Source organism: Hyaena hyaena, unplaced genomic scaffold (assembly GCF_003009895.1).
Source record: "Hyaena hyaena isolate Hyena2069 unplaced genomic scaffold, ASM300989v1 scaffold_767, whole genome shotgun sequence".
Classification (NCBI taxonomy): Eukaryota; Metazoa; Chordata; class Mammalia; order Carnivora; family Hyaenidae; genus Hyaena; species Hyaena hyaena.
Genome location: NW_024081397.1, coordinates 464,327 through 482,597, shown reverse-complemented (window position 1 = coordinate 482,597; position 18,271 = coordinate 464,327). Strand labels below are relative to the sequence as shown.

At 43.1% G+C, this 18,271-nt stretch overlaps 1 long non-coding RNA gene across 1 annotated transcript; it reads right to left on the bottom strand.

The window, feature by feature from the left end:
• Positions 1–2,945: 2,945 nt before the first annotated feature.
• On the bottom strand, positions 2,946–14,641 carry LOC120221193. The gene is made up of 4 exons (XR_005525757.1): positions 14,615–14,641; positions 13,394–13,423; positions 6,131–6,299; positions 2,946–3,131 (listed from the first exon to the last, which is right to left on the bottom strand). It is a non-coding gene; the product is annotated as an uncharacterized LOC120221193 (long non-coding RNA).
• Positions 14,642–18,271: the final 3,630 nt, after the last annotated feature.

The window sequence follows — 18,271 nt, the reverse complement described above, 5'->3', positions numbered from 1 at the left end:
ATGAAGAGAACTGCCTTAGACTACAAGAGACCTGACTTCTGTGTCCTACCTCCATATTCACCAGTAGCTAAACCTGAATAAACACTGAAAATTACCTGATGGACAATTCCTTCTGGATCTAAATTAGGTGGCATAGTAAACAACCAGTCACAGTACCTGAAGCACATTGTTAGTCATTTGTTTAAACAATTCATACATTTAGCCACTTACTCATTCAGCAAATACACAAAAATTTCCTAAGTGCCAGGCACGGTTTAAACCGCCACCGAGTGTGACCTGCAATTGAGTCTATAGACTGGTGGGTAGGTGCTCCCCAGAAGTGAATACTTCTGAACCTGGGGAAAAAGTATTCCTGAAATATTGGAAGTTAGTTAGGGGCAGGGGGCAGGGTGGTGGTGGTGGTAGGGTGGCTAACATCATCAAATGCCCTCAATCTGTGCATGAGCCAGGGAAGGAGGGAATGCAATTGGGTGTCTATCTTCAGGCCAATCCCCAAGATAGATGTTCTAATTGATGAGAGTGGCAAATAAAGAGGCTGAACACCCATATGACTATTGAGTATGACAGAGGCGGTGAGTGAGAGTCTGGGACTGAAGAAGGCTTCCTGACCTCAAATCCCACCACCTCTTCTTCTAGTATGTCATACCTAACATCACTCTCACATATTGTTGTCACCCAGGCTGGCATCTTTCCTGAAGCTTGGCTTCTGGATGTTTGGAGAATTAAGAGGATACCAGCTCTTCTAAGGGAAAAGATTTCTGTTGAATTCTGAGCAACAGTTGGCTCCCCTCTGTGGAAAAATGATACCACCTCCCTCTCACAACTGTGTTCTTTCTCAGTCAGAACTGTGAGTATTTCTTTGCCTGTTTTCTTCTTTTTCCATTTGGGAAAAAAGACCCAGGTTTCTTTTCTCTGTGCCTCCACTTCCCCAGGCAGAAGCTTTAATAACAAGCCCACAGGATTAGTTATTACTGCTATATATCAGATTACCCTCAAAACTGAGCATCTGATGACAGCACTTCTTATCTCAGCACAGTCTGAGAGGGCCAGTAATTCGGGAGTGCCATACTTGGGAAGTTCTGTTTTCGGACCTCCCATGGAGTCACAATAAAGTTCTGGACTGGGACTACAGTCATCCAAAGGCTTGAATGTGGCCAGGTGGTTCACTTATAAACTCACTAAGGTAACTGAGGGTAAAATGTCTCTGTTCCTCACCACATGGACCTCTCCAGATGGCTTCTCACAACAGGTATGGCAGCTGGCTTCCCCCAGAGTGAGTGAACGATGAGAGAGAGGATGGGGACAATCAAGTCTGAAGCTTCAATATCATTTATTACCTGGTCTCAAAAGTATCATGACAGCATTTATGGTTGTATTTTCCTGGTCATATAGACTGACCCTGGTACAGTGTGAGAAGGGACTTCTAGGAGGCATAAATCACTGGGGCATCTTAGGGATTGGGTACCACAGACTCCCCCTTGGCCACCAATGATTTGTGTCCCTCTCACATGTTAAATACACTCACCTCCTCCAAAGATCCCTCTTCTCCACCTCACATCTGCCAAATCTTACTCCATTACAGCATCAGCTCAAAGTCCAGAATCTCATCATCAAGATCAGGTTCAAGTGCAGAAGAGCCCCATGGCATAAAAATACAAGTTGTCTTTCCCTTATGTACCCAATATTGGTGGGGACAGGCAGGGGAAAGCTGTTTAGACATTCCTGTGTCAAAGAGGAAAAATAAGGGTCCCCAGGAGCCACTTATCCTAGTGTTTCTGAAATTCCTCTGTGCAAATATTGGCAGTTCCTGGATTAGGACTTAGTCCTACATCTACCCAGAAATATCTCTGTGGCTTTTGGTTCTGCTTTCTGGCATCTTGGTTTAAACTTCTGAGTTCCTTTTCTTTTTCATGACAGGTAATGCATGACCCTTAATATGAATAGTTTTCTCAACTTCCTCTGCTTCTAGAAGTTAGGGGGTTCCGAGGCTTCTTTTTATTTTGAACATTCTTTCATTTTGAATAGTGTCAGTCCAAGCTGGAGGTGCTTCCAAGGGTATAATTTGTCTTATAACATTGTGGGTCTCATGTGAGTCTTATTGGAGTTTGCTACATTCCATGAAAACCATACCCATAATTCTCTTCTACTTAAGCCCTTCTCTACTTGGGATTTCTGCTGAGGAACAGTCCTTGCAAGCTTCTTAAAAACCCTATTGTATGATTGAGAGAGTCCATGAAGTATATCCTTAAAATTTTAGAGGGTCTGTTTTCTGATCGAATGGTACCCTAAGGTACAACCTTTGATATTTCTGAAGTCTTCATAAAAGATTTATAGTCATACACTGTTTTCATTTCTGGAATATGCTTTTATGAGAGTGCTCTGTATTTGATCTTTGCTCAGAAGCCATTTCTTAATTTTAGCATCAGTTGCCACCTGTAGAGGCCAGGAATCTTCAAAATCAGCAAATCTTGGCTCTTTTTCCCACAATGTATCTTCTCTTCTTTCATATTTTACTCTAAGTAGCAAGAAGAAAGCAAGTGGCACCTTCAATTCTCCTTACTTCCACCACCCAGTTCATTAAACACATTTCCTGACTCCTACATATTGCAGGCAATAGTGTGGGTATTATACTGTCACTGCATAACGAAGATCCCTTTTCCTCTAGCATTGATCCGATTTTCCTTTTTTCTAAACCTCACTAGCAGCTTCCTCAAATTCAAATTCTACTAACACTCTGTTTAAGGCAATTTAGGCTTTAATTAATCCTTTCTGTAACATCCCTCCAACTACTGCCCACTGCCACAGCATTTCATGATTTAGATATTTGTTGTGAAAACACTCTGCCACTTACCAAAATCTGAACTAGTTGTCTATGTTGTGTAGAAACAAAATAACTATCAAGACATGGTAGCTGAAGATACCAGATGCTTATTATATTACAAGATTTCTGGGGGTTAGGAATCTGGAAGTGGCTGGGTGATTCTGGCTGAGGATTTCTCATCAGGTTGCAGGCAAGTCATCAGCTGGGGCTGCAGTCATCTGAATGCTTGAGTGGGGCTGTAGGATCATGTGCCGATTGACAGAAGGCTTTGGTTCCTCACCATGGGGGCTGCTCATGACATGGCAGTTGTCTTCCAACAAGAGACAGCAATACAGGAGAGAGAGTGACCAAGACAGAAGTTTCACTGTCCTCTATAACCTCATCTTTGCAGTGACTTGCCATCACTCCCACCATATTGGTCACATAGACCAACCCTGGTATAATGTGGGAGATGATCACACAAGGATACCACAGGAGGGCCAGGATCATAGGGGGCCAGGCAACAATCCTGCTAATTGTTGGCACCTGCTCTTCCCAGCAATCCACTGCCACAGACTCTGAGCAGTTTCTCAATCTGCTCAAAGCTTGTTTCAGACTCACTATTACCATCAAGGGGTTGGGCCACTTCCTCCTGTGAACACTGTATACATGCTTTTAATGTTATAATTCAGCAGTTAAACATAGCCATTAAACTGTTTCCTCCACCTTAGTGGAGGCAAACAATGCTCTCTGAGGAATTTACAGAGGTAGGAAGATTAGATCAATACCCATGTTTCTCCCATAACAGAAGCACACTCCAACCCTGCAGTCTGACTTGTGTTTTTGGATTTAATTTGGTGTTGGCTTGCTGTTGGGAGGATACAGTGATAGTTGTAACACAGTTTGCACTTTTCATTTTTGAATATAAAGGTCCTGTATGCAAGTGGCATGGGAGTATGTACCACCTGATGTGTATCAAAGCTCAAGGACTGAAGTTTTGCTCTTGGTTCAGTCCTGCACAGAACATAAGGTTTCTTTCTGGGGCTTAGCTCTGCAGTGAGAAACTTCATCTGTTACCACCATTTCTTTCTTTCTTTTTTTTTGGTTTATTTATTTTTGAGAGACAGAGACAGAGTGCAAGTGGGGAAGGGGCAGAGAGAGGGAGACACAGAATCCAAAGGAGGCTCCAGGCTCTAAATTCTGAGCTATCAGCACAGAGCTTGACACAGGGCTCGAACTCATGAACTGCAAGATCATGACCTGAGCCAAAGTGGGACACTTGACTGACTGAGCCACCCAGCCACCCCTGTCACCTCCCTTTCTAGGTGAAACCCTTCAGGCAAGGAGCCCAAGGCTTCTCCCTGGACTCAGGGCAGGTAGGAGGTTCAGCCCTGTATGGGGGCCAAGCCTCCCTTAAGAGAACCCACAAAAGTATAGATTCTTTGTTTGAGCCCCCAAGAATGCTGTGGGGGAAGGAGAGAGCTTGTGTAGCCTTTAAAAATATTTATGTTTGTTATTATTCAGATTTCTTAAGTCACAGAAGTATTACGTTTGTAAAAGAATTTAAAATTTACTCATACACATAGCATATAACTTACTGCAAGTATGTATGTATATGTATATATATGCATATACCCATATAAAGTGTGAGTTTATATATAAAGTACATACTCTTAACAGGAGTTAGAGTATAATATTCTAGGCTTCTTTCTGTAATTTTAAAAAAGAAATTCATTTAGCAGATATTTATTTACCCTGCAACCTGGGGTGTAATAGTGGGGGGCAGGGAAGAACATTATGGATCATACATTCTTATATGGGAAGAAAACAATAAGCCAGATACATGACTAATTATATAGTATATTAGAAGGAGTTAAGTGTTCTGGAAAAATTAAAGCAGAAGGAGGATGAGGGGAGTCATTGTGGGAGAGGATTATAGTTTTAAATAGGATGATTAGGAAGGGCCTCATTTAAGAAGGTGATATCTGAGCAAAGACTGGGAGGAAGTGAGGGTGAAGAAGATGTGAATATCCCAGGTAGCAGGAACAACAAGTGCAAAGTTCTTGCTACAGAAACATACCTGAAGGGAAGATAATAGAGAGAGGATCGTATTGGTGGTGGGTGGTGGGTGCTGGGTGCTGGGAATGGAAGGAAACCTCTGATCTTACTCTAAGAGTGATGGAGAGCTGCTGGGGGACACTGAGCAGAGGAAGCCAATGGTCTGAGGCTTTAAAAGGGTTGCTGTTCTTCTGTGTGAGAAGACCATGATGGGCAAGGTAGAAGCAGGGCCTAGTGAATGTAACCATGTAGGTCATGTACAAAGGAGGTGGGGGGGGGTGTCACGCTTAACCAGGGTTGGGATTTTGCTAGATGTGACAAACTCAGAGAGGGATGAGGGGATGGAGGTATGTGCAAAGAAAGGGATAATGATTGACACTATGGTCACTCGATGCTGGAGAAGAGGGAAGTAAAGAAGGGAAGAAAGAGGCAAGATGGGGAAGCAATGGAGGTGTATGGATGTGTAATGTCCACAAACTGTAAGTCCCAGTGAGATTGAGGAGTTGTTGGAATCTGGGTAAGAGAAGGGTGAGTGGGAAAACAGGCTGGGATCATTGGAGAATAGAATACTTGAAGTTGAGTCTATGGACGGCATTGCCATTTTTGGTAATGTCACCATCAATGGTGTGATCATGGGTTGGGGTGCAGAGGAGAGCACAACTGTGGGAGGAAGGGAGGTCAAGAACTGAAAAGCCAAGGTGTAAAAGGATTATGCATGTGGAGAGGCAGAGAACCAGAAGCCAAAACTTCCAGAAATGAGTGGCTCATGACCTGAGGGTAGGAAGGTTGACCACTTCAAGGACAGCCAATACTAAATTCTAATGGTTCCAGCTTCAAAGATGGAGGTGTTTTGGGAGAAAGGAGGGAGAAGGTTCTGCAAGTGGCATCGAGGAGCACAGAGAACCCCACCCCACCTGCACACCTGGTGTTCTAATATGCATACTGCTCCAGGACATACTGCCCATGGCATCATTCGTTCTGGTTTCCCATTGCCTGAATATCTCATGAGTCACCTTTTGAAGATCACTTAAGATTGTTTCAAGTGGTGTGTGTGTATATGTGTCATTAGAAACAATCCTGCAGTTACCATCTTTATTGATAACAATGTTGTCCATTGAGGCCAAGGGTATGGGAAGCAGGGAGGTGGCAGGCAACCCTGGGCTCCAGTCTGGCCTCAGGATGTCCAGCTGCCCACATGATCCCAGATGAGAAGGACCAGCCTGTCTACAGCCCTTTGCCTTGATATAGACACTCTGCAATCTGGGTACTCACTTTCTTCGGTGTGGCATTCACCCCACACTGCTCCGATTTCTTCACAGTGGCCTGTAGAGAGGCTGATGTTCATCTGGTCCAGGCATGGTGGTCTGCACAGGATGAAGGCTGGAGAGCAACCCAGGGGACTGAAACTACAGATCATCTTGTAACTCTACCTGTTAGACATCTGGGAGAGAATGGAGGAGAAGATCAATAGCTCAGGAATCCAAGTGTTTAGTGAAAACAAGACATGTCAATATATTGGGGGAAGACCTCCAACAGGGGAAAAATGACCCTTCATGAAGGGAGTGGGGACTGCAAATTAGGATCGAGATTCCCAGGGGTTTTGCCACAAACTCTGTGTGCAGATTCCCTGCTCCTTTTGAAGCCCAATCTTCTCAAATAAAAAACTGGTATGGAGAGGAGGCACCACCATTTAGAGGGAGGGAAATGGTTGTAAGAGTCAACTAGAGCCAATTTCATGCCCAGGTGCCTCAATTTTCCTCAGTGATTAGCTCCTGGAACTTGTTTTCTCAGAAGTGAAAGGAGGATTTGAGGTACCTGAAGTAAGGGAATATGGGGCTTGTGTCCATGACAGGCCCTGTGCATATCAGGTTCCGATGAACCTTCCCTTCCCTTCCCACCCTAACCCAGGTCCACAGTCTCTATCCAAAGTCTTGATACTTATGGACTCTAGACTATTGTGGCTTTTAGAAGACTAGTCACCACTTCTAGTACATTACAAAACATCCCTGGTTGGGGCTGGGGTTGGGCAGAGGCAGCTCCTGTCTTCACATCCATGAATATTGCTGCGGTGAAAGGTGCAATACGTATTCAGTCGATGGGGCCAATGGAAACCAGAAACAGCCTTACATCATTTCAGCTCAGGTTTTGCTGCCAAATAAACTATGGAAAGATTTCTGCTTTTAAGTTTGGTTTTTCCCTCTGGCATAGAAAAAGTGACCAGACGTGACGCTGGAGAGAAGACATTTATTTGAACACAGGAGTACTAGTACCAGTCTTAATGCAAACCATGTTAAGGCCTCATAAGTTCTAACATTCCTCAGTTTCATTTTCCTCCTAAAAATAAAAAAATAAACCACACCGTTCTCAGAACAAGCCCAGAATACACCCTGATCCCTCCTTGCCCACCCATGGACTGCAACCTAGCCTTTGACAGGGGAGGGAGGGTGGGTGGCCTCATGCCTTAGATGATGGGGCCAAGCTTGGGGAGGGATGGACAATCTATTTCATTGTCTCCTGCATAGCACAGTGAACGACCAGGCTCTCCCCTGAGCCAGGGTGTGACAAAGTGAGTGTTTTAGTGCATTCGGGCTACTATGACAAAAATACCTAGACTGGATGGCTTATAAAACAATTTTTTTCTTACAGTTCTTGAAGTGAGAAGTTCAAGATCAAGGTGCCAGCAGATTCAGTGCCCCATGAGAGCCCATTTCCTGGTTCATAGATGGTCTGAATATGTATGTCCCCCACCTGCCTCAAAAAATCATGTGTTAATATCCTGATGCCCAGTGGGATACAACAAGAGGTCTGTACCCTGGAACAGGGCTGTCACCTGACCATGTTGTCACCCCAATCTCAGACTTCCAGACTCCAGAACGGTGAGAGATGGATTCTTATGGTTTATAAGCCACCCAGTTGCAGTATTTTGTTAGAGCAGCACAAATGGACCAAGACAGATGGTCGTCTTCCCATTGTTTCCTCACATGGTGGGAGGGGAGAGGGAGCTCTACAGCCTCTCTTATACAAGAGCACTAATTCCATTCATGGGGTCTCCACCCTCATGATCTAATCATTTCTCAAAAGCCCCACCTCCAACACCATCTTATTGGGGGTTAGACTTCAACTTCTGAATTTGCTGGGACAAACATTCAGACCATAGCAGTGTGCAAGGAGGATTTTTATTTCCTATGGTCTCCAATGGGTTATTTCCTTCTTTCTGCTTTTGGTCTAAAATGCAAGAGAGTCAGAACTCCACCCGGATGGCGTTTTCCTCAGAAAGGAGTGCAGGTGAATTGCTTCTTGGTACATTGCAGTGTCTGCTTCTGGGTTCAAATCTTCTACCACCAACTACCTGCTCTACCACCTGCTTAGGACACCTCCATTTCCCTGTGTGTAACATGGGGAAATAGCCACTACTACTTAGCATTGTTCAACTAGCTAAGACACTTACGGCAGAAATGGCCCAATTCTTGGCCTAGGATGCCTAACAAAAAACCAATGTTAGTTTTCTGTCATCTTTAATTTGGGTATAAGAAAACAGTAAGCACATCCAGCTAGTTTGCTTCCACCTTTGATTAGCCACTGATTTTTATGCTATTTAAAAAAAATGGTTTTAAAAAATCATAACCAGTTAGGGCAATGTAAAATTAGAGAGAAGTGGTTGCTTCAGAACTAATATTCCATCCCTCAAACACATTAATAAGGAAGCCTTACTGGCAACAAATTCCCTCCATTTTTGTTTGAGAAGGTCTTTATTTCTCTTTCCTTTTTGAAGTGTAATTTCACAGGATACAGAATTCTATGCTGGTGGTTTTTTCTCTCAAAACTTAAAATACTTCGTTCCATTTTCTTCCTGTTTGCATGATTTCTGAGAAGTCAGGTACAATTCTTATCTTTCCTCCTCTAAGTAATTCGGTTTTCCTTTGGCTTTCTTCAAGATTTTTTTTCCCCTTACCTTTGGTTTTCTGAAGTGTGAATATGATTTGCCTGGCTGTATGTTTTTTATTTTGTTTTGTTTTGTTTTTGACATTTATCCTGCCTGCTGTTCTCTGAGCACTGGGGGTTTGTCTACTGGCACTAACTTGGAGAAATTCTCAGTCATAATTGTTTCAAATATTTCTTCTCTTTCTTCTCCTTCTGGTATTCCCATTGTGTGTGTATTATACCTTTTGTGTCATCTCACAGTCCTTGGATAGTGTCTTCTGTGTTTTTCAGTCCCTTTTCTCTTTGCTTTTCAGTCCGGAAGTTTCTATTGTCATATCCTCAAGCTTAGAGATTCTTTCCTTAGCTGTGTCAACTCAACAAATGAGCCCATCAAAAGCATTCATTTCTGTTGCAATCTTTTTGATCTCCTCTTAAGAGTTTCCATCTCTCTGCTTACATTATCCATCTGTTCTTGCACATTGTCTATTTTTCCCATTAAAGCGCTTAGCATATTAACAAGAGTTTTGAAAAATTCCTGGTCTGATCATTCCAACATCCCTGCAGTATCTGACTCTGGTTCTGATGCTTGTTCAGTCTTTTCAAATTGTGTTTTTTTGCCTTTGAGTATGCCTTGTAATTTTGTGTTGTAAGGCAGGCATGGTGGACTGGGTGTAAGGAGGCCTTGAGTAACATGGTGGATGTGGGGAAGGGGAAATGTTCTATAGTCCTACAATGAGGTCTCAGTCTTTTGATGAGCCTGTATCCCTCAACTGTGAACTTCATTAGTGCTTTTAGTACCCTGCCTCCTCTTAGGTGGGATAAGATAGCTGGCAGGCTGGTGTTGGGTGTTTCCTTTCTCCCAGGTTGGTTAGGCTCTGATAGAACCCTAGCAGGTTAGTCTCTGATTAGCTAGTTTCTCTTGAGGCCAGGACTTTTGGGAAGAACAGAATGCTCTAGATTTCAAAATAGTTCCTTTCCCCCTGCCTCTCCTAGAAGGAGGAGGCAAAGTTTCTTGGAGCTTCACTGTGAGAATCTGGCAGAGCTCCAGGAGGTAAAACTCACCAAAGTGTGGGGCTCCCTTATTCTGGATCCCCTTGGACTTATTTTTAAAGTTTATTTATTGGGGTGCCTGGGTGGCTCAGTCAGTTACACAACCAACTTCAGCTCAGGTCTTGATCTCACAGTTCATGGGTTTGAGTCCCTTGTTGGGTTCTGTGCTGACAGCTCAGAGCCTGGAGCATGCATCAGATTCTGTGTCTCCCTCTCTCTCTGCCCCTCCACGGCTTGCATTATATCTCTCAAAAATAAATAAACATTTAAACAAAATAAAAAGTTTATTTATTTTGAGAAAGCAAGTGTGAGTGGGGGAGGGGCAAAGAGAGAAGGAGAGGGAGAATCCCAAGCAGGATCCGTGCTGTCAGCACAGAGCCCGATGTGGATCTTGAACTAATAGACCATGAGATCATGACCTGAGCCAAGACCAAGAGCTGGGATGCTTAACCAACTGAGTCACTAAGGTGTCCCCCTTGGACTTTTGCTCTCTCAGACTCTGCCACGCTGAGCCTCCAGACACTGCCAGTGATAGTCTAGGTTTTCCTCCTGCAGTGCTGGTTCCCATGGAGGTCTCTGCTTGTGGATGTTTGCTCTGATAAGCTCTGATTCTCTGTAGCTGCCTGTCTGCCTCTCCAATTTTGGGACAGTGGTTTGCTGGTCAATCTTGCTTTTGTGACGAATTTAAGAAGAGACATTGATTTTTCAGTTTGTTCAGTATTTTACTTGGTGTTAAAATGGAGTGAAGATGTCTAAGCTTCTTCCATGTGGGACTGGAAACTGGAAGTGGCCTTTTTCTAGCAATATCTTCCTGTTAAATGTGCATCCACACGCCCCATGTTACTAGCAAAGGCATGAGAGAGCTGTGGCTGCTGTCCTCAGTAGACCCATCAAGCCCATTCGGTCTCTCTATGTCTGGAGCTGTGGTTTCCAAGTGAGGGGGTTACACTGTGGAGTAAGTGCCACTAGGGTATAGGAAAGAACATCAGAACATCGAGTTATATTTATTTTTAAGCTCATCTCTTTATTTCTGTTTTTGTAGGTTTTATAGTGTGCATAAGAGATTTGTGTGGAAATATTTATGTATACTTTCTAAATAAATAATGGAGCTACATGCTCAGACAGTTTGAATGACAGGAATTGTGTTCAAAATAAAGTGAGGGGAGGATAACCACTGTTTTAGAGATTGATAACATATCTACTGGCTAAAATACTACATTTGGTTCCTTCTTAAATGATGACATCATTTTCCCCCCTCTCTTGACAGGGATTTATCCAAATATATGTTTTATTTTGTTTTGTTTTGCTTTAATGAGGCCTCAGAAATTTGGAATGAAATTATACTTTGCACTGATTTCTTAATGTTTAATGCTCATTTCTTAAGTTAAAAAAAAAAAAGTTGTTTTTTTCTCTTCATGTTCTATCCACTGTAGAAGTTTCCATACTGGCAAATGAAGTCAAGCCAACTTAGTCTTGCCAGGAGGGAGGACCAAGATTATTGGTCTCAAGACTAGAGAAATGCCTTCCATTTTCCTATTTCTCCCCTTTATTGGGGCAATGGGAAGGAAGGGACAGTGATCAGTGCCTACACTCTCTCGGCCACTCAGGAAGCCTATAGGTGGCATTGTGGTCCTGTACTCCAGAGTGGGGTCTGAGACGCAGCCATTGAACTTGTTCCCAAAGGGAGGACAAAAAGTCACCTGTTGCTTCTTGTACCTGAGCATTTCAGACATGAACACTCCAGCATCACCATACAGCTATGGAAGTAATGGCAGTTTTCAATGGCGGGCCTTGAAAAGCTGGTGCAGATTAAGAAAATGCTTCCATTTCCCTCCCAAACACAAGTTGACACTAGCACTAGGATTCAGGGTTGGAGTCAGCAAAATTATGATGGCGACAGGACACTGCCTGCCATGGTGCATGGTCCCAGTGCTGGTGGGAGTTTGGAGCACACACCTATTGTGATGTATGGCCAGCACCAACCTCGTAAAGGGGGTAATGAGGATAGCTCTGCCTTGGGGTTGTTGTGAAGTCAAATGAAATCAGGTACAAATGAGGAAGAACTTGGAAATCCCTGCGCCCCACACATGTGGGAAGGCCCACCTGTTGTCAAGGTAGCCACTTCGGCTCATCTCCATCAGCATCCCTTCCCAACCCGTCCAGATAACAGACACCCCCAGGTACCCAGAGATACTTCATTCCTGTGGTTTTACCAGGAGAATCTCTCCTTCCTTTTTCCATCCACCAAAATGTACCTTTTCATGGTCTACTCGACACTGGTAATTGCCACATTCAAAAAGCATTTGAGTGAGGAATCCTAGAAACAGAGTTTCAATTTAATTGGAAACCTATAAATCTAAATCAATTTCAATTTTTCTAAAACTGAAATTTCTGGTAAGGCGTTGAGAAATTTCTCCAGGTGGAGATATTTAAGGGCAGAAAGCCACTCAAATACCCTTTAAGCTACTGGTTTTCAACCCTGGCTGCACATTAGGATCACCTGAGAAGATTTAAATATTCGTAATGCCACATGGGCACTCCTGCCTATGGCCATATTATGATTTTCATGGGCCCCTTCCTTTAAGAATATATTGAAAATCATACTTTACTACTGCACTGGTACAAAAACAAATATGTTAGGGGCACCTGGGTGGCTCAGTCGGTTAAGCGTCCGACTTCGCCTCAGGTCATGATCTCGTGGTTCGTGGTTTCATGCCCCGCGTCAGGCTCTGTGCTGACTGCCAGCTCAGAGCCTGGAGCCTGTTTCAGTCTGTGACTCCCTCTCTCTCTGACCCTCCCCTGCTCACACTGTCTCTCTCTCTCTCAGAAATAAAATATTTTTAAAAAGACACATATGTTAATATTACATATTAAAACCTTTTCTTTGACCTAAAAGCTTGCCTCCTTCTTCTGATTTTAAACAAAAATGAAAACATTTTCTGTACCCCAAGTGCTGTGCCTAGCAAGTAAGCCATCATTGCCAAGAAGAGCTAAATCAGAATTTCTTGGGTGGAATGGAGGCCTCAGTGTTTCCTAAAGGTCCTCAGGCCATTCCAACAAAGAGCTAAGGTAGACACCTGCTTCCAACCATCCAAGAAGGAATGCTTACTTGGCAGAACAGGTGAAAAGTGTACTGAAGAGGCTATTTTCCTCTCATCCTCATGGGCCAAGGTCAGCCAAAGTCAGCCTGAAGCAGCCCAGCCTGCCTTGACACCCTGAACTTCTGGAAGGACAAAGCATCCCTAATTTCTTTATCATCATGCCTCTGGGATTCTGACCTCTACCTGCCTGAGAAAGAGACAGAGTGCATGCTGGGGAGGCACAGAGAGAGAGGGAGACACAGAATCTGAAGCAGGACCCGGACTTTGAGCTGGCAGCACAGAGCCTGACACAGAGCTCCAACCCACGAACTGCGAGATCATGACCTGAGCTGAAGTTGGATGCTTAACCAACTGGGCCACCCTGGTGCCCTCAGAACCAGGAAATTCTTCTGAGGGCACAATTTTTAAGTCCTTCCATCTGCTCACGAACAGGCCCAATCATGATCCCCTGAGGCACCAGTACCTCTCTGGGATGACGTTCTCTCCAACTCACCTGGCAATAGAGTGAAAACACAAGACATTACACCAGAAGCCTTATTATGGGAACAGGCCCCACCATGTTGACATAGGGCTCAGAGAGAGAAGGAAGCAAAGGTTTTAACATCCACAAGGAAGTTGCAGGCATTCTGAGAGACGGGGCAGGGATTTGAGCTGCTTTCATTGTTCAATGACATCCTTGAAGCCAATTGCCTTCCCATCATCCTACCTTTCCTTCCTTCCTCCCTTCCTGCCTTCCTTCCCTCCTTTCTTCCATCAACAAACACTTGTTGTGTTGTTTGGTGAGTTCCTTATAGATTCTGGATATTAACCCTTTATCTGATATGTCATTTGCACCCTCCTACACTGTTGGTGGCAATGCAAACTGGTACAGCCCCTCTGGAAAACAGTGTGGAGGTTCCTAAGGAAACTAACAATAGAACTCCCCTATGACCCAGCAATAGCACTGCTAGGAATTTACCCAAGGGATACAGAAATGCTGATGCATAGGAGCACATGGACCCCAATGTTCATAGCAGCACTCTCCACAATAGCTAAAACATGGAAAGAGCCTAAGTGTCCATCAACAGACGAATGGATCAAGAAGATGTGGTTTATCTATACAATGGAATACTACATGGCAATGAGAAACAATGAAATCTGGCCATGTGTAGCAACATGGATGGACCTTGAGGGTGTTATGCTGAGTGAAATAAGTCAGGCAGAGAAGGACAAATATCATATGTTTGCACGTATAGGAGGATTAGGAGGAACTTGACGGAGGACCAAGGGGGAGAAGAAGGGCGGAAATGGTGGGGGAAAGGGAGAGAGGCAAACCATGAGAGACTCTTGAATGCTGACAAAAACTGTGGACTGATGGATGTGGGGGGGTGGGGGGATGGGCATGGAGGAGGGCACTTTGGGGATGAGCACTGAGTGTTATGTGGAAACTAATTTGACAATAAACTATTTGGAAAAAAAAACAAAAACAAACAAAAAAACAAACACTTGTTGTGAACGTACTCTTAAATGTGTGGGGTACTGTAGAAAGTGTCTAACAAAGAAGAATAGGCCCATACCCAACATCTTGGATTCACATCCCAAGAGGGAGAAAGGCATACACACAGGCAAATCACAGAGCATAACTGGTAGGTCAGATACAGGAGAGCATGGAGTAAAGGGCACATCCCTGTGCCCCCAGGCTTACTGGAGCTTGTGTTCCACAACAGATGCCATTTGAGCTGAGTTTTAAAGAAGGTTCCTTGGTTGTCATGGAGATAAGGTTGGTCGGTGAGAGTGCACAGAGTGTGGAATTGAAGGGGAGTTCAAGGGTTCTCCAGTGCTATTTACTTAAGTGTTTCCCATTAGGAATCAGGGCATTAATTAACTGCAACCAGCGTGTGTGTGTGTGTGTGTGTGTGTCTTTTCTGCAAACACAGCCAGAGCCAGAGCTGAGCACTTGGCTAGAGAAATTGTTTTTCCCTTCTGTGTGCATCTCCTGAAACCAAATTACACTGATGACCCCCAAAACCTGCATTTTCACAGGCTCTTCATAGCAATCAAATTAAGAAATGGAGTAGGTGCATAGATAAGGCAGAGATAGAAATGGGGCCCAAGACAGGGAAGAAAAACATGTGAGAGACAAAGCTTCAAAGTTGATGAACAATTGATGTTTTCCTGAAGGTGGTCCTTTGCAAGCACCATAGCATATATGGAGCTCTCAGAACCTGTTCTTGTTTGCTGGTTATTATGGATCTCATCAAAGCTATGCCTAACCACAGCATAGATCAAGGGTGTTGCAACCAGCTTGTATTTTGTATTACTGTATTTAGCTCTGGTATAGAAGAAGATTGAAAGGAAATATATAAAACATTAACAGGGTTTGTGCTTGAGTGATGGGATTCTTTCATGGTCTTCTCCTTTCTCTCATATAGTTTTTAAACTTTTTATTATGAATTAATTACAGACATGGAGCTAGCTGGAAACATAGTACAAAAAGATCCTGTGTGTCCTTACCCCAGATTCCCCCAGTGGTTACATCTTACATAAATATAATACAATCATCAAAACCAGAAAACTGACCTCAGTACAACATGATTAACTTGATGACAAACCTTATTCAGATCTCAGGTTTTTAAATTTTTTAAAAGTTTTTATTTATTTTGAGAGAGAAAGGGAGAGAGAGTGTGTGTGTGCATGATGGGAGAAAATCCCAAGAAGGATCCACCCTGTCAGCACAGAACACCATGTGGGGCTCAAACCCACTAATTTGAGACCATGACCTGAGCCAAAATCAAGAGTCAGGTGCTCAACTCACTGTGCCCCCCAGATGCCTCCAGATTTCAGTTTTTATATGCACTTGTGTGTGTATGTGGGGAGGGGGGCTCTATGCAAACTTATCACATATATAGATTTGTGTTTTCATATTTTGTGGAACTTTTTATAATAAAAATGTATTTGTCTTATTATAAAGAAAAAAGCTTTACTATCAAATTCTTTTCTGAGACTCTCTCCCAGGGGGGATCAAAAGCCCCAGATTGGTAAATTAGTAGGCACAAATTTATTGATTGTGAAATTACTTATAAACAAACTTAAGTCCCTCTAGTATCTAACTGGAAACAATTGAAGTGAATTAACTAGAGTACTTTTGTTGATGGACTATTGTACAGATCTAGCAACTATTTATGAAAAAAAGGTTGTGATAACACAGGAAGGTGATTATGACGAAGTTAAGTGAAAACAAGCTACCAAATTGTGCAAGTGTGGGATGTGACTACGTAAGGAGATCAGCGCATGTGGGAGGTGATGGGGGAACAGGAGGCAAACTTATGCAAACTGTCTCTTTGTGTTTCCTTATTTCCCCAGCTTCCTTATTGATCATGTCTCAAATTTTAAAATGCATTGCCTTATGATCATATTAAAATACAGATTCTGATTCAGTCCATAGGGTCCTGAGTAGCAAGTAGGGGCCTAAGATGTTTAGTCCTAGCAAGCTCCCAGGTGATCTAGATGCTGCTGTGCTCCAGGCCAGAATATATAAACAATGGGTTATTAGCAAATAACCTTTAGAAATAGTTAGGTGCCTCTTACATTTAAAACTGGCCTCAGGGGTGCCTGGATGGCTCAGTTGGTTGAGTATCCAACTTCGGCTCAGGTCAGGATCCCAAGGTATGTGAGTTTGAGCCCTGCGTTGGACTCTGTTGGCAGCTCAGAGCCTGGAGGCTGCTTTGGATTCTGTGTCTCCCTCTCTCTTTCTGCCCCTCCTCTGCTTTTGTGCGCTTCTCTCCCTTTCTTTCTCTCTGCCAAAAATAAATAAATATTAAAATAAAAAACTGGTCTCAAATGCCGAATCATATACTCCCAAATCCAATAAAATCCCCTCTCTTTACAGATTCCACTTGGATTTTCCAAGTAACAGACTATGGAGACTTGGCCTTGTGCAGCCCTAGATAATGAGATTATTCATTTGTTCTGAATTAACTGGTTTACTAAAGGTGGGAGCATAGTTTTCCAAGGGTTGTTAAGTGTCCTTGCCTTCCATCCAAGGCTTGAGTCTTGTTGACTCATTGCTTTCCTTGGGAGACCCAATTTTGCCCCTTAATCACCATGGTGCCGGAACCTCACAAGAGGAGGAAAAGCACAGTTTGGCGGGCCCTTCTCACTCCCGTAATCCTCATGCTAAACAACCACCTGCTTGTTTAAGAAAAGTAATGTGAGGAACGTGGACTCCCTTTATCTCTTGGCAGCCTCAACTGTGCAGCACTTTATTTTTCTTTCAATCTTTCAGCAGGGGCTGTTTCTGCGCTAAGTGTTGCCTAATTAGATTACAGCACAAAAAGTTCTATTTTTAAAACACCACAAAGTCTTTCGTGTGAGTCAATGAAGCAGTATATAAAATCTTTTATTTATTTTGTCATTTATAGATGTCAGCACTCTTCTGTTAATATGACTTGACCTCTATAATGTTATTTTGTATTAAAATTCAGGCATGTCTTATGTAGAATACATGGACTTTTCAAGATGTAAAATTAAGAAAATTAATTCCTTCATGAGCTCACTACCTATAATGGTATCCTCTGTTTTGTTTTTGCCTAGATATAACACACATGTCTCTTTTTTTGTTAAGCTGTTATCATACCATGTTATAAGCTTTGTAATCTCTGCTTTATCTTACTTGATCCTCAGAGTGGCCTTGGGAAGAGACAGGACAGATATTATTAATCCCAGGTCATTGAAATTGGCTCACTGATGATAACATTCCATGATGGTTCTTGTCAGTTGTAGAAACTGTTCCTTCTAGGCTTGACCCAGCACCTCTTGGGGACACTCCATGGTGAAGACCAATTGTCACCTAAATTGCTATTAATTGGATGAAATAGAATATTTCTAATATGGAAAGCTCCCGTCTTTAATTCTTTTTTGTTTTAGTTTATCTATTTTTTGAGAGACAGAAAGAGCAAGCACGGGAGGAGCAGAGAGAGAGAAAGGGAGAGAGAGAATCCCAAGCAGCCTCTGCACTGTCAGCACAGAGCCCGATGCAGGGCTCGAACTCACACACACTGAGCTCATGACCTGAGATGAAATCAAGAGTCAGACCATAACTGCCTGAGCCACCCAGGTGTCCCAGAGTGCTCCCATCTTTAGAGAGGTGGCTGCTGTCACCTAAATTTTGTTTTTATCCAGCCTTGAAGAAGGCACTAATCAGAAGTGTATTAAAACTAAATCTCCAATAAACACACTGTGGTAGGTGCACACAGCAGAATATGCAGTCTAATGAGAACAACTGCTCTAGAACTGAGGGCAACAAGATGAGCTAGTGTATTCATAAACAAAATATTGTGTGAACAAAAGCTAGACATGAAAG